The sequence below is a fragment of the Epinephelus lanceolatus genome, chromosome 10 (assembly GCF_041903045.1).
Source record: "Epinephelus lanceolatus isolate andai-2023 chromosome 10, ASM4190304v1, whole genome shotgun sequence".
Classification (NCBI taxonomy): Eukaryota; Metazoa; Chordata; class Actinopteri; order Perciformes; family Serranidae; genus Epinephelus; species Epinephelus lanceolatus.
The window spans coordinates 44,094,461-44,110,779 of record NC_135743.1 but is presented as its reverse complement, the minus strand read 5'-3'; the positions used below and the strand labels follow the sequence as shown (position 1 = coordinate 44,110,779).

General features: G+C 43.4%; 1 long non-coding RNA gene across 1 annotated transcript in view; it reads left to right on the top strand.

Annotated features, from left to right (window-relative positions):
- Positions 1 to 16,319, top strand: part of LOC144464539 (uncharacterized) — a 192,894-nt gene that overhangs the window by 124,128 nt on the left and 52,447 nt on the right. The gene's annotated exons all lie outside the window — the stretch shown is intronic.

Here is a 16,319-nt window from a genome sequence, read left to right as displayed (position 1 = left end):
CCCAGGAAAGGAAGACCAAGAGTCACCTCTGCTTCTGAGGATAAGTTCATCCGAGTCACCAGCCTCAGAAATCACAAGTTAACAGCAGCTCAGATCAGAGACCAGATGAATGCCACACAGAGTTCTAGCAGCAGACCCATCTCTAGAACAACTGTTAAGAGGAGACTGCGCCAATCAGGCCTTCATGGTCAAATAGCTGCTAGGAAACCACTGCTAAGGAGAGGCAACAAGCAGAAGAGATTTGTTTGGGCCAAGAAACACAAGGAATGGACATTAGACCAGTGGAAATCTGTGCTTTGGTCTGATGAGTCCAAATTTGAGATCTTTGGTTCCAACCGCCGTGTCTTTGTGAGACGCAGAAAAGGTGAACGGATGGATTCCACATGCCTGGTTCCCACTGTGAAGCATGGAGGAGGAGGTGTGATGGTGTGGGGGTGTTTTGCTGGTGACACTTTTGGGGATTTATTCAAAATTGAAGGCACACTGAACCAGCATGGCTACCACAGCATCCTGCAGCGACATGCCATCCCATCCGGTTTGCGTTTAGTTGGACGATCATTTATTTTTCAACAGGACAATGACCCCAGACACACTTCCAGGCTGTGTAAGGGCTATTTGACCAAGAAGGAGAGTGATGGAGTGCTGCGGCAGATGACCTGGCCTCCACAGTCACCGGACCTGAACCCAATCGAGATGGTTTGGGGTGAGCTGGACCGCAGAGTGAAGGCAAAGGGGCCAACAAGTGCTAAACACCTCTGGGAACTCCTTCAAGACTGTTGGAAAACCATTTCAGGTGACTACCTCTTGAAGCTCATGGAGAGAATGCCAAGAGTGTGCAAAGCAGTAATCAGAGCAAAGGGTGGCTATTTTGAAGAAACTAGAATATAAAACATGTTTTCAGTTATTTCACCTTTTTTTGTTAAGTACATAACTCCACATGTGTTCATTCATAGTTTTGATGCCTTCAGTGAGAATCTACAATGTAAATAGTCATGAAAATAAAGAAAACGCATTGAATGAGAAGGTGTGTCCAAACTTTTGGCCTGTACTGTAGATGTAAAATATAGGTTATCCCTGCTTTTTGCCAAATACTCCAATTAACTGTTTTTTTTTCCAATTAGAATTGTTATTCCATAGAGGCACATGAGGGGATTTCAAGAAGTCCCAACAGCCCGCTCTATGCAGTTTATGCCATATTAATTTAGTGTTAGCGATAATAGGGTTATCATTCTGTAATGGCAATTTTGTGCTAAGTAACTCAGACCAAGGGGACAGCCCTCCACTTACTTCAGCCTCTATTTGGAACCAACTTGGCTTATCTCCTGCCTTGTCATTAGGTAACCATATTCTTATGTGCTTCATATTGAAAGCCCAGCAATGCCATCTAAAGTTGGGAAGAGAAAACCCCCCTCTCTTTGTGTGGGCCTGTAATTTCTTTATTCCTAAACGGTGATGTGAATTGCCCCAGAGAAAATCTAAAATAAGAGTGTCAAAATCTCTAACGTAGGACTCGGGAATATTCAGAGGAAGGTGAGATAGTATGTGATAAATGACAGGTGCAGTCATCATTTTAACAGAGTGTATTTTCCCCCAGAGCGAAAGGTGGATTTTAGTCCACCTACCAAAATCTGATTTCATTTTCTGAAGCAGTGGGTTGATGTTCTCTCGGACCATATCTTTATAATCAGGAATTATTCGAGGGTAGATGGGCAATAGCCTGATACAGGCATGGCCTCAGATTTGTTCCAGTTGATGCGATATCCAGATAGCAGTGTGAACTCTTCAATACAGTTTAATAAAGTGGGTACGGATTTTCTAGTTGCGTTAATAGTACTAAAATATCATCTGCATACAATAAAAGTTTAAGAAGGATACTGTCCACTGTGATCCCATGTATATCTAAATTATTCCTCAGTTTCTGCACTAAAGGCTCCACGGCAAGCACGAACAAGCCCGTCCAATATTATCGGAGCTATAGCGATTTGGGATGAAGCCTGATTGGTCCATGTGAATTATACTTCCAATGACTTTTGACAAGCGAATTGCTATATCTTTGCTAAGATCTTTTTATCACAGTTGAGTAATGAAATAGGTCGATATCCACTAGGGTCTAAATCATCTTTCCCCTTTTTGTGAATGAAAGATATAACTGCAGTGTGCATCTGTGATGATGTTTTAAGCATCCAAGGATTGTCTATATTAGGGTTAGACCAGTTTGCTGAAACTACATGGATTATACTGAGAACCTCAGCAGGGCTATACTGGTCCACCACAATCGATCACACAAATGTACACACAGATGTATAATATATGAAATATATATTATATAATAATTGTGTGTGAGCTTTTTTCTTAACATTTAGGGGTACACATATTAAAGGGATAATTCAGTTTTTTTGATGTGGGGTTGTATGGGTTACTTTTCCATAGTCAGTGCATTACATAAAGTATATATTAGTTGACACGCCCCTAGTTTAGAGAAGCAGGCTGGAAGCTAAGCAATATACTGTTTTGGATGGGGGTCAGCAAAGAAAACGTATTAACAAAATAAGTGATCTAGGCAGTGGTAGACCAGCAGCTCCTGTGTTCAGCAATAGGAAATCACTGTTTTTCTTCCAGTCGGCAGGCAGATGGAGTAGATGTGTTTAGGGATGGGTATCGTTAAGATTTTAATGGTACTACTACTCTTATCAATACGGCTTATTGATCCGGTATTTTAACGGTACTCTTATTGATACTTTTTGAGGAAGAAAAAAACAAATTAAGAACATAAATTGCTTTATTTTCTCAATTCTCATTATGCAACAAAATAGTTTTTTAACAAAACATTTTACTTTTTACAACTTGAAATGTAAAATACATAAAATAATAGTGTTGTCATGGTACCAAAATTGGGACCCATGGTACGATACCAGTGAAAGTATCACGGTTCTGAGTAGTATCACAATACCACAGCAAAAATGAGGCAGATGTGCCTTTTGTCATTTATAAAAAGATAAATCACTTTTCTATAATACATCAATGATATTTCAATGGAATAAATTACTGATTGACTTATTCATACTTCAAAAACAGCATCGATAAGTGATTAACATAGGGGGGATCAAAATAAAATAAATAAATAAAATAAAAATCAACCAGCCACCCTCCTCCCCTGACAAGTAAAGAACAGTTCCTTCATAAGTAAAGAACAGTCCCTAATGTGCGCTGAGGTTTGTGGACCGTTACCTGCCACAAAGAGTAATGTGAACGGCTCGTTTCTCCTCTGACACGTCACATACCTGTGTGCCGCCACGGCTCAGCTGTTCAGGTACTTCTGGGCAGTCATGACACCAACAAAGAGGAAACTATTGGACCTGGAGCCAGGCTTCTCCGTTGCCAGTAAGCCGTTATCTTGCGCCGCGGAGCACTATGGCCGCCGTATTTGACAGGAATACGTATTCCTGTCTGTGTCTGTGACCCCCGTTCAACCCACAACCGACAGGATTCTGCTGCTGGTTGAAATCTGTACCCGCACAGCGTGCTCCTGAATGATTTCTTTTACTTGCACAAAACTATTTTTAGTCGCAAATGCAGTAAATTGCTCGCACCGTAGAGCTCTGTGGAAAACAAATAACTGTAGCATATATAAACAAATCTAGCCTACAAGTAAAAATATTAGGTATTCTAGGTATGTTAGGTATTCTAGGTATTTTATATGGTGATGTAACATTAATCACTATGGATATATAGACCAGAGGGGGGGAAATCCCACGCACCCAGCCCAGGCTATAATTATGGTTATATTCATGTATTTAGAAGTATCTGAAAAATACACAAATAAAATCCCAAATCTGAAACCCTACTTAGTAAATAGGGTCGCAAAATAGCTAATGGTTATTAACTCCACGTGTTGGCTGCTAGCATAATGTTACAAACCTGGACTGGACTGGACGTAGATGAACTAGCTGTGCTAGGGCAGCCAAACACTGTACATCTTTCTGTCTGAATATGATGCACTTTCGCAAGGTGTTTTGACAAATTACTAGTGTTGCCGCCCTTACACGCAAAACATTTGTCACACTCGTGACAACGTGCTGTGTCTGCATCAACTTTTGACCGTTTGGCTCTCTCCGCCATCGTTACCTATCTAAAGGTAGGCTACGAGCTTGAGTTGGTGTAACATTATGCGCTGTCTTGTGTGTGTGTATGTGTGTATGTGTGACTGGAACAACAGCCCAGCCCCCCTACTCTCCACTCACACACAGCAGGCAGCCAGGGTGAGCGACACAGATCTCTCGTCTTCAGGGAGAATGACGAAAATTATGATACAATGACGGATAATTGACGGAGTTGGTGAGATAAATGTGCAAGATAACGTTTATCTTGTAAAAAAAAAAAAAAAACGCAAGTGGTCCAGGACCGATAGCAGAACCGTTAAGGTCAGAGCTTATCAATGCGGTCTTGAAGAATGTAGCCCCGGGGCTCGTTCAATACGTTTGGTACCCATCCCTAGATTTGTTGTGTGAGTGTTCCAGTGAGGAACACTAAACTTTATTTACCATCCAGCCCTCCAACTCAAGGGCCAAAACGATTATTTCTTTTCAGTTTCACTTGAACAACCCATTTTATCTCTAAAATGTCCTCGAAGAGCGGCAAGTCAGGCAAAAAAGAAGATGCTAACGCTAGCTTAACACTGAAAGCTATCACTGCACTGCTCGAGCAGCACCCTTCAAGGCGTTAGCCACCGAGTTCAAAACATCATTCAGTCTGCTTGACTCTAAACCTGACAGCGGCCAACCTGTCTCGTCCCTTGAACTCTCTTCAGAGGACCTTGGTCAGCGAGTTGTGGACCTTGAAAGCATCTGCTCTACTCTCCGGGATGAAAATGCTAGGCTAAAGGCTAAAGTTACTGACTTGGAGAGCCGAAGCAGGCGGCAGAACATACGTATCCAGGTTCTACCGGAATCCACTGAAAGCGGCCATCCTATGGAGTTTTTCTCAAAGCTGCTGCATGAAGTTTTTGGGAAAGACACACTACCATCTCCGCCAGATCCAAACCAGCCCCTGGAAAGTGGTCACGGCCAGTCATTGGCTGCCTGCATCACTGTCAGGCAAAGGATCTCCTCATCAGAGAGGCACGGCAGAGAGGGAAACCTCGGTATCGTGGCCAACCAATTTGGGTTGTAGAAGAATACAGCCCTGATGTTCTTAACCAGCAAGTGGAATACAGAGACGTAATAGAAGAACATTACAAAGTGGGTCTGAAGCCTGCTCTGCTCTATCCGGCCCGGCTCCGTCTAACGCTGCCCAGTGGAACCAAAAAGTGGATTGGCTCTGTCGACGAGGCACACAAGTACATTGACAGCCTCCCACGCCATCAAAATCTCCGTGAAGGGACTTCTTCATTACTTTAGACCCATCAGAAGTAAGGTAGCACTGTTCACTGTCCTATCTTTCTATGTGTTCAGCGCCATGTTAACTGACGCCAGTTGTTTCATTGGTGAACATGCCCAATCTTGTGACTCATTTGTGAGTATTTTTCCCCTGCTCCCTTGCCAGACAACCTCTACAGACTATGATTAATATTCACAAGTAAATATTACTCTATTTGGACACTCTGCATGAATATTGTACCTATCACTAGATCTTTTTTTAGTTCTGTTTTTGCGTTACTGATTTCTGGCTTAATGTTGCACAAAAATGCTAGTGTAATAAGTTTTTTACCTGAAAGCTCTTTAACAATTGCATTTAACAGGTTGCATTACGTTACCTCAGTGCTCTGTAGGATTGTTATCTATGGTTGTTATGACTGCCTAAATCTGTTTGACTCTATATCATAAAGGCCTGGATAGACTTAATGTTATCTGTAATAATATTTCAGAACTCACATCTGGTTTTCTAATTTGTCTAAGTTTAAATGTCAATTTTGAGTTGCTGTATCCACTTATGTTTAGGGTACTGGAGCAATGGTTAGTTTAGTGCGAGACAGGAAGATGTGCTATTACATGTTGTTTGTTCTGAGGAGTTTGCTGCCTTTTTTTAGCAGCTGTCTTGGTTGGGGAAAGTCGGTTGGGGGATATGTCACTGCCAGCCATTTTTTATTTCCTTTCATTTTTGTACAGTGCAATAGTCACTCTTTTTCTCTTTTAAGTTTATTTCTTAAAGAGGCACCAGATAGCATCTTTTCCTAAATATACCATTATGAAAATAATGTGGGTTGCACAGGGTAGTGGCCACAGTAAAATCAGACTATCTGCGTTTACATAGGTTAATTAGTGGCTTTGCAATCTTTGTAATAAGCTTCTGTCACCTGGGGCGAAATTTCGCAGAAAAAATCTGCTTTACGGCAGGCAACGTGTCATGTATTACGAAACTAGTCGGTCAGCCAATCAGGGACTGGAGCGAGTTCTTATGAGGAGTTGGGCATGAGATAGTTGAGTCATGGGCATAATGGCAGACGGACAAAGTTTGGAAACAAGTGAAAAACAGCCTACTGAAAGAAAACAAGCTCCTCTGCCTGAGGAGGCAAAGAAGAGCAAAAAGGAGAGTGATAAAAGAAGAGGAAAAACAAGAGGAAACCTCAGTCAGGGGTTCAAGAGATGGAGGGCGCTCCGTGACCAAAGAGGCTTAAAAACCAATGTCAAGCTAGCTTTCTCTCTGATGGATCAGTAAGTAACACGGCTAAATGTTAGCTAGACGAGAGAACTGTACCATACTGGCTGCTAGTTCATTCCTAGCTGGCCAGCATCGCAAATCGCTGCAACCAGGGACCGGGTAGTGAGTGTTGGCTGACATCCTCGTTGCCATTCTATGGCAGCCCTCGGACAGTGATTACCCCCCTCCCTTCCTTCTGTTCTCTTCTCACGGAGGCAGCTATCGACGGACATCGGCCAGCTAAGTTATGCCCAGCTAAATGAACACTGGACTTTTCACTGCAAGACTGAGGAGCATCAAAATCAGTTAACGTTAGTCCAAACAGCTCTCCCAAGCTGGCGTGGAGAGCAGGGAGATCATGTCGGTCACTGGCCATAAATGTGAAGGCAGCCTTCGTAGCTACTGGGCACCCAGCGTGTCCTACCGGGAGAATTGGAGTAAAATCCTCTCCTCTGCTCCCGTTTGTCTGGTGAACGCCTCTCCTCTGTCAATCAAGCCCGGTTCTAGGCAGTCATATATGAGGGGGCAGTCATAAATGTGAAGGGGGCATCATGCTCCAGCACATTTTTGCCATAGGTAGAGCTGACAAATAAAGGTCACTCAATCACTCACTCATTCACTCACTCACTCACTCACTCACTTACTCATTTACTCACTCGCAGGATGTGGGGACGCTGTGTGAGTGCCCTATAGAGGGTGTCAAAGCACCGTGGTCTCAAATGTGCTCACCGCTTGTTTTGTTGTTGATAACAGTGTTTTCTACATGGAATTGGGTTGTTGTTAGCTGTGTGTCCAACCCCCAACCTAAAGAAATGGATTGCACTTTGTCAGGCCTCTACCCTAAGACCTGTCCAACTTGGATGTCTCACCTGAAGACTAAGCTCCTGCTGGTATAGCTCTTAGGGTCACTGAGGCACGCAAATCCCCTGACCACAATACGGTGGCAACCCCTCAGGGAGGAAAACTGAAAAATAAAATAAACAAAATATGAAATAAAAATAAAAAAAAATAAAAACATCCTTCATCCAGGCACAACCAACATCTTAACATTTATCTTATTGGATGGCCATTAGGCATCTAAGCATATGAAATAATAATAATAATAATTACAATAACCTCACTATAGTCAGTATTTACAGTACCAAAGCTAGTCTTATAAAAAAAAACTTCTCAAACTAACAGAACTAACAAACACAACAGATATAGGCTAGAGCAGAACATTTTATATTTTTTTGTTTTGTTTTTTTGTCTTTTTTTTGTTAGCAATTTAACAGATTTCTCTTCACTTTGAGTTGCTGAAAGCTGCAGGAGTGAAAAGTTAATAAAAGCTTTGTAAAAATCAAAAAAACAGCATGCAGAACTAGAGGCTGAGCCGGGCTTTACGTAGGGGTCTGGCACACACAGGGCATTTGTCGTCAGTACATGCAGCAGGCACTCATCTCTCGCTGTGCTTGTGTGATTGAAGAAACGTTCGCACTGACAGACTCACACTCTGTGCTCACACTGATATATTTACTTTTGTTTTTTGTTGTTAACTATATATTAAGTATCTCATGACACGAGATGCTACGACAAGTTTAACGGAGCTTCACTTTACTGCTGCATTCTGCCTCACTGAGACTGAGACACCTGACACCGATGCATCTTGGCTTATTTGCATACTAAACAGTGATTGGGTGTTTACTGGGGGGAGGGTCTCTGCCGACTGCAGACAGTAGATCACACACAGCCGGCACACAGCACGGAGTGGAGTGGAGATAGATGAGCAAACTATTCTGTTTTGTGCCTTTTTGATTTGAGGGGGCAAGATATTTGTTTAAGTGGGCATTGTCCCCACTTGCCCCTGCGTAGATCCGGCCGGGTCCACGTCATTGGTCCAATAGCCCATTGGTTCGACATCCCATTAGTCTGACTGTCCGCGGTGCTGAACGGCTCACGGCGGGCGTATGGTGCGCCGCGACCGGCTCTGGGTCAGCTGGGAAAGGCTTGAGGCGAAGCAGGCTCACAGCTTATGTGTTTGTCACTTTCTTTTTCATTTTAACCCACACCATGATCTTTTCCTGACCCTAACCAAGTGTTTTTTGTGCCTAAACCTAACCAGACCTTAACCACAGGGCATCATGGTGATTTCGGAATGGGGATGTCGGACCAATGGGCAGTTCCCGATCCAGCCTCGCTGTCAATACACTCTGCCAGCAATTTAATAATATTGATGCCAGTTGTAACATTTGAATGTTTTAGTAGTAAGCCATGTTCTAAGCGGGATAATGTATAGTGAGCTGGTGACTGTTCTAAAATAACTTCTCCCTGTCGGGAGTTATTTTTCAACAGTCACCGGCTCACTATACATTAGCCCTTATGTGTCTACTATTGTTTGCACTGATGCTGTACATACTGGTATAATTTACTGTGAGTTGTTTGTACTGGTACTGTGCATTCTGGTATAATTATTTGCATTACTATTTGTTTTTTCCTCAGATAAATCTGATAATTGTTGCTCGGTCTCTTTGCTCATTTATTTAGTATAGTGTCCACACACCTTCTCATTCTACATATACATAGAGGTATACCGGTGGCTTTACAGCCTACATTTTATTGATTATCTGATCCCCACGGTCAATTTGGTCGTTGCGACAGTGCGAGCAACACAGCTGATGCTAGGTGGCGCCAAGCTAAAAAAAAAAAAACGAATTCTATCTGTTACCTCTTTAAGTTACTGCACTCACGTCCTAACCTTCTCAGTGAAGCTGTATGGATAGACACCTTGAATTAGTGAGCTGGTCTAAAGTTTTTTTCACATCTCAAACAATTTAAAGCAGAAATAGCCTTCCTGCAAGAAACCCATATCGCAATGCAAACACTGGCCGTTTGTTGAGATGGTTGGGGCAGGGTTTCACTCCTCTTTTCAAGCCAAATCCCAGGGAGTTTCAATTCTTTTCAGTCAACACATTTCTTTTGAGCTGCACAATGTGATTTCTAGCAGGTTTGGTCTATATGTTATGTCTCTGGTAAGCTATTTAATTCACTTGTAGTCTTCATAAATGTTTACGCTTCGAATGTGGACGATGTAGGTTTTTTTGAACAGTTGTTTTCATTATTACTGGATCTCAACACATATTCTCCAATACTAGGAGGTGACTTAAACAATTGGCTAGATCCGATTTTAGACCGATGCTCGACCAAGTAGCAAGTAGGTCGGCCTGTTTCATTCGAGATTTTCTCTCTAATTATGGTGTATGTGATGTGTGGCGTTTTCTGCATCCAAGCGAAAGAGAATATTAATTTTTCTCACACGTCCACCACACCTCTTCTGGAATTGAGTATTTTTTCATCGATAACCAACTCATTTCCCTCATTCAGTCCTGTGCTTATCAGAGTATTGTCATTTCCGACCACGCCCCTATTGTCTTGACTATGTCCCTTCCTGGCCTCCCTCAGAGTAACAAGCGGTGGCGATTTAATTCAACTTTGCTGTCAAATTCATGGAGAAAGATATAGCCTTTTTTCTTCATACTAATATGTCTCCAGATACCTTTGTTCTAATTGTCTGGGATGCCCTTAAAGCTTATCTTCGGGGGCAGATTATAGCGTACACTGCTCAAATGAAACGAAAATCCTATAAAGAGCGATCAGACCTTGCCCACCGAATTGGAGACACCGAACCTTCTCTGCAGGATTCAGAGAAGTCTGAGCATAACAATGGGGAAAGCAGTGACGAAAATTTCTTTAAAAATTCTGCCGGGAAGCCATCAGGGCCCGGACATTTGTTTGTATGCAAGGAGGAGATGGCGGAAACTATTTCTGCCTGGGATATGGGCTCATCTAATCTCTTCATTCGTCGTCATACTTCTACTGTTATTATACACGTATGGTTATTGGCACATATGTATACTATCATATATTAATATATACTTTCAACATATTGTACCACAATAGCTGTAATTAGAGATTACAGCTATTGTGCAGATGCAGATTACTGTTATTTTATTATGTTGATTTGTTCTGTACAACATCGAGCCAGCCAGATCAAGTTGCTGAATTTTCAGGATAAGGTGAAAATTCTTCGCCTTGCCAGGGAGAAGATTAATCTAGAGTTCAAGGGGAAGCGCATCTACATCTATCCTGATTTCAGTCCTGACCTGACGAAAGGCGCAGGAGCTTTGATCCCATCAAACGTAAGCTCTGTGAACTCAATATGAAGTATTTTCTCCATTACCCCACCATGCTGTGTGTTGCTGTGGATGGCAAACAGCAACGCTTCTTCACCCATAAAGACGCTGAAGCTGTCTTTATGTCCACTGCAAACTCTCTTGGATAGTAAAGTGCCGTTAAGGTGAGGTTGCTGTCCGTGACTGTCACTAGCAACTGCTATCACTAGCCTAGGGGCTTTGATTAGCTTACGAAGATCCAGTTAGTTAAACAAAGTGACTTTCTTTTGAGCTCATCTTCTTTAAATGACGTGATTATTGATATGTTGACACACTTTTTTGTGTGTTTCTCAGTTGTAGATGCAACAGGTAACTTTTTACCTGTCTCTTTTAGTTATACTGCTTGTTTACATTTCACAGTGTCGATAACATCACTTCCGTTTTCTGGCATGATAGAGACTACTTTTGTGACACTGCCCTCTAGCAGTGGGTATTATTAGCTATTGCTTGTGTTATCTGGTTATACATTTCTGAGCTACAAAAATGTAACAGAAGGTTTTTGTAATCAGTCCGGTACTGCACAACGAGCCAGTGTAGTTGGATGAGAATGGGGGTGATGTGGTCGGATGATTTGGTGAGGGTGATGATCCGGGCAGCAGAGTTTTGAATGATTTGAAGTCTGTTGATGAGTTTGGTGAGAAGGCCAGAGAGTACTGCATTACAGTAGTCAATATGAGATGTAACAAATATGTGGACCAATTCCTTGTCTCCCCAGTTGCTCATCTTTAGTGTCTGTCAGGTTTGTGTTTCCCTCTTGCTACTAGCTGCTCGCTTGTTCCTGCTATCAGCTGTTTCCTGTTTATCCACCGCCAGTGGATCGCACATGCGGCGTCATCAACAGCTCCTCCCACAAGTCTTCAATAGCCCCTCCCGTTGCGGAAGGCCGCCTCGGTCTTTTTAAAGTAAAAGGGTTCCGCCAATATGACTACCCTACGAGGCAGAAAATTGGGCACCTCCAATCAACTCACCAATCCGGCTCTGTGTGTCTAAATGCTTGCAGCTGGCCAGCAAAAACATTCGCAGAAAATCTGGCAGTGTATAAGAGGCTAGTGATGGGTGGAGTCTGGAAATGTTGCGGAGGTGGAGGAACGCGGTCAAGGTAATATTTTTTATGTATGGTTCAAATAAGAGAGTGCTGTCCAGAATGACACCAAGGCTCTTGACGTGGCTGGAGAAGGGGACAGGGAAGTTGTCAATAGCCCCTTTTCCACCAACATTTCCAGGAACTTTTATTACCAGGAATTTGTTTCCCTGGGTAAAAGAATTCCTGGTAATCTGTGTGGTTTGCGTTTCCACCGCACCTCAAAGTTCCGGAAAATTTGTTCAAATTAGGAGGGGCTATTTGTCTCAGCCAGCAGCTAAGTTTTAAAGTATAGTGTCAAACTAAGTTAGTCTACATACAGACAGCTGTTATTTGAGATTATTAGTAACAATTCGCTATCAGCTGAACTAGCGTGTTGTCCTTCTGTAAGACATAACGTTAGTGTCGGTGGTTGAGAGACTGTGGACGGAGCATATTGACTATCACTGTCTACATGTTTACATGTTCATGCTTACTGAACACATGTATTGTTAAAGAATTGGTTTCTTACTCACTAAGGTTTAATTTCACTTACAGTAACGAGTGTAGCTGCCATCAACTGGAGTCATTTTCGAGTTATCTTCACTCTTTTACCGCTGGGGCCGCTCGGCTGTGTCGTGTGTGTATGTGTGTGTGTGTGTGTGTGTGTGTGGAGGAGTTCAGCGCAGAGGAGAACCGATACCGTCAGTACAATTCTAAGGTCTTTGATAATTTACACCCGGTGCTAATTTAGTACCGGGTTTTGGTGCCCATCCTTAATCAAAACACAAACGAAGTGAAGCTTGTAAAAATGAAATAAAGTTTGCCAGGAAGTGGGGAACGCTGCAAGAGAGTGTTCCACCAATCAGCATTCTTCAGCACACCACCCTGCCCCTCAAGAATTCTGGGTAATCTGAAAAGTCCTACCCCCCTACTAGGTACTTTTTCCAGGGTAAGTTTGGGGTTGAGGGAAAGTTTTTTACCCAGGTAATTTGGTGGAATTTCAAAATTCTGGGTAATTGATAAAAGTTCCTGCGGTGGAAATAGGGGCTAATGATGATGTGAGGGACGTGGGTGCTTTGGATTTTGGCCAGGGTGTTTTTGGAACCAATGAGCAGGGCCTCGGTTTAGCTTCTGTTGAGCTTCAGGAAGTTCCTGCTCATCCAACTCCTGATGTCCTCAAGGCAGGTGGTGAGGGAGGTGGAAGGAAGGGCAGTGGAGGGTTTAGTGGAGATGTAGACCTGTGTGTCATCTGCGTAGCAGTAGAAATTAGCATCATGGTGAGGAAGGATTGTGCCCAGGGGAATGAGGTAGATGATGAATAAAGTGGACTCAATACTGACCCCTGGGGCACACCCAGTGAAACAGCAGAATACCTCGACCTGTGGTTCCTCATCTGGACAAACTGTTGTCTGTCAGTAAGATATGATGTGAACCACAAAAGTGCGACACCAGTGATCTCAATTTCAACCGTGCTTGCCAGGAGTAGTGGGTGGGAGATGGTACTGAACGCAGCACTGAGATCAAGGAGGATAAGGATGGTGAGCAGTCCAGAGTCAGCTGCACGGAGGAGGTCAGGGCTGTTTCAGCACTGTGTTTTGGGTGAACACCAGATTGGAAGGGTTTGTGGAGGTTGTGTGAGTCGAGGTGGGACTGAAGTTGAGTGGCAATCACCCTCTCCAGGATTTTGGATATGAAGGAAAGGTTAGAGATTGGCCTGTAGTGGTTAAGGTCAGCTGGGTCAGCACCAGGTTTTTTCGAGGTTGGGTGTAATTGCAGCCAGTTTAAGAGTGGGGTCAGTGTACATTTGGGTGTGTACCGAAAGTCAGGTTTTTTTGCACAGCCGCTCCAGTCGATAACCAGCAGTTTTCAGCTGGTGAAGATCGGAGGTAAAACAGGGAGCAGTCTGGGTAAAGGAGACTGTTCGGGTTTTTAGGGGGGCCAGGACAGTGAGGGAAGAGGAGAGACAGTAATTGTAGTGATTCACCAAGTCAGCAGGATGATGGGGAAGGGCTGGGGTTGGAGGTGATCAGGGTGGTGAGGTTTGTAGGGTTGATATTTTTGATGTTTCTGAAGGAGATAGTCAGATACTCTTTAACTTTGGGTAATGAGGCATGAACATCAAACAGAACAACTTTCGTCGTATGCATGGATATCTGTAGGGCCTGGTGAACTGTCAAACTGAATTGCCCTTTGGGACAAATAAAGTTGTTTTGATTTGATTTGATTTGGTCAGAAACTGTGAACTCGGTGGCATAGAGATTAGAGGGAATGATATCAGTGCAACAGATTAAGTCAAGTGTATGGCCCTTGTTATGTGTTGGGAGACTGACATAATACTAAGACAGTCAAGGAGTGAGATGAAATCATTGGCAAAATGGTTGGATGGGTCATCAGTGTGGATATTGAAGTCACCCATGAGAATGACAGTAGGGGACATGGCACATACAGATGTTAACAGGGAGGAGAATTCAGTGAGAAAAACAGAGGAGGGCTTTGGTGGTCGGTAGATGGCAATAATAATGATGGGTTTGGGACCTGTGAGTTTTACAGTACAGCAGTGACTTTGATGCTCTCACAATATAGCACAGCGAGTCCGCCCCCCCTTCCTGCAGCCCAGGGTTTACTAATGTAAGCATAACTGGGTGGGACAGTTTCGTTAAGCTGGGAAAAGTCATTTGGCTGATGCCAGGGCTCAGTGAGGCATAAGAAGTCCAGCTTTTTGTCCAAGATGAGTTCCGAAACCAGCAGGGCCTTACTAGTGAGGCATCGTATATTAAAGAGAGCCAGTTTGAAACAGACAAGTGGCACATAGGTGGCTATCTTTTGAATGGGGGATAACACACTGTGATTGACTGTGCAGGTACAGGTGCGAGGGGAGCAGGGCTGAGTGGACCAGAAAGAGGGAATATTGCTTTTGTTGGTGTGTTGTGTGTAATGGAAATTGCGACCAGATCCATGATGGACATATCTTGCTCACCTGAGAATGTCACAATGGGCAAGCAGATCTGGAGGGGTGCTGGAGTAGGACCGGAGACGCAACAGCTCACTTGCAGAGTACCGCAGTGGGAGTGATGCACTTATGACGGTGAGACACAGAGTGATCTATATGAAAAGGTTCATAATCTACATAGTGAGGAGACAGTTTAGAGACAGTGTTATCCAGCAGATTGATGAACCTGTTGATTTTGAGGAAGCTGAAAGACCAGGCGAAGTGTAGAGAGTCCCCTGGTAGCAGCCGTGCCGGGGTACACAACAGTGGGGAAACCAGACACACGCTGCCGGGTCTGAGCTGCAGGTTATCCGGCAGGCTAACGCTGGGCACTGGGTGGGGCGACCTCTGTGTTAATGATCCACAGAAACGAGGTGCCAGGGAGAGGAGGCAGAGTAGCAGCAGACTGTCCTGAGCAAGCGTGCGTAGCAAAGCACACCAGAACAGAGAGTCCAGCCACTATGAGCACAGCGGAGACCCGACAGTCCCAAGGCCACAGGTGAGGCTTTTGCCAGCAGGGTTAGCTTCCAGGCTACCAAGTGACAGCAACAGTAGCAACAGGCAAGCAGAGACAGTCGGATTTTAAAACTGCTGTTTCGGCATCTCAGAGTGTTATATCCGACTTTAAATAGTAACTAACAGATGAAGCACAGTCTGACTGGACAGACAACATACAGGGTTCAGTGGCTTAGAACCAAACAAACAGAACAGCGGAGGAGGGGCAGCAGCAGGTTGCCAGTGGTCCCTTCATCTAACTGTGTGGATCAAAATATTGGAGGGAAGTTTTCAAACAATGTCCAAGGTCTTAAACACCAAATCAGAACCAAACCCCCTGATGGCTCTGTTTGGAGTCATGGAGGGGGAGACGCAATTACCTACAGAAAAACTACGCACTTTAGCTTAATATTGTCTTTAGTACACCGGCAGTGACTGGGAAGGGATCATTTTGGACTTTTTTTATGTATATATTGTTTATGTATATATTGTTTTTGAACTGTTCTGTTCTTTTTTCCTTTTTTCTTTTTTTTTCTCTCACCCTGATCTATTTTTACTCAGTCCATGATGCCAGTTGCTGCTGATGCATATTCCTGCTTACCTCACATTCCTGCAATGACCATTCAGCATTGCACTTTTGTTATACATTGAAAAATTGCAATAAAAACAATTTTGAACTAAAAAAAAAGAGCAATAGAATGGCTTAATTTTCCTATTGGAAATCACTGTCTGACATTAAGGTAAAGCAATGAAAATACTCTCGATATAGTGTACACTTGAACTGATATTGATTTTTTAGGTGGTACTTTTTTTAGGTGGTTAAAAATGTTTTGTAGCTGACCCCCATCCACAGCAGTAGACTGCTTAGCTTTCATGTGGGACTCCAGCTTACTTCTCCAAACTAGGGGCATGCCGACTGGCATCTACT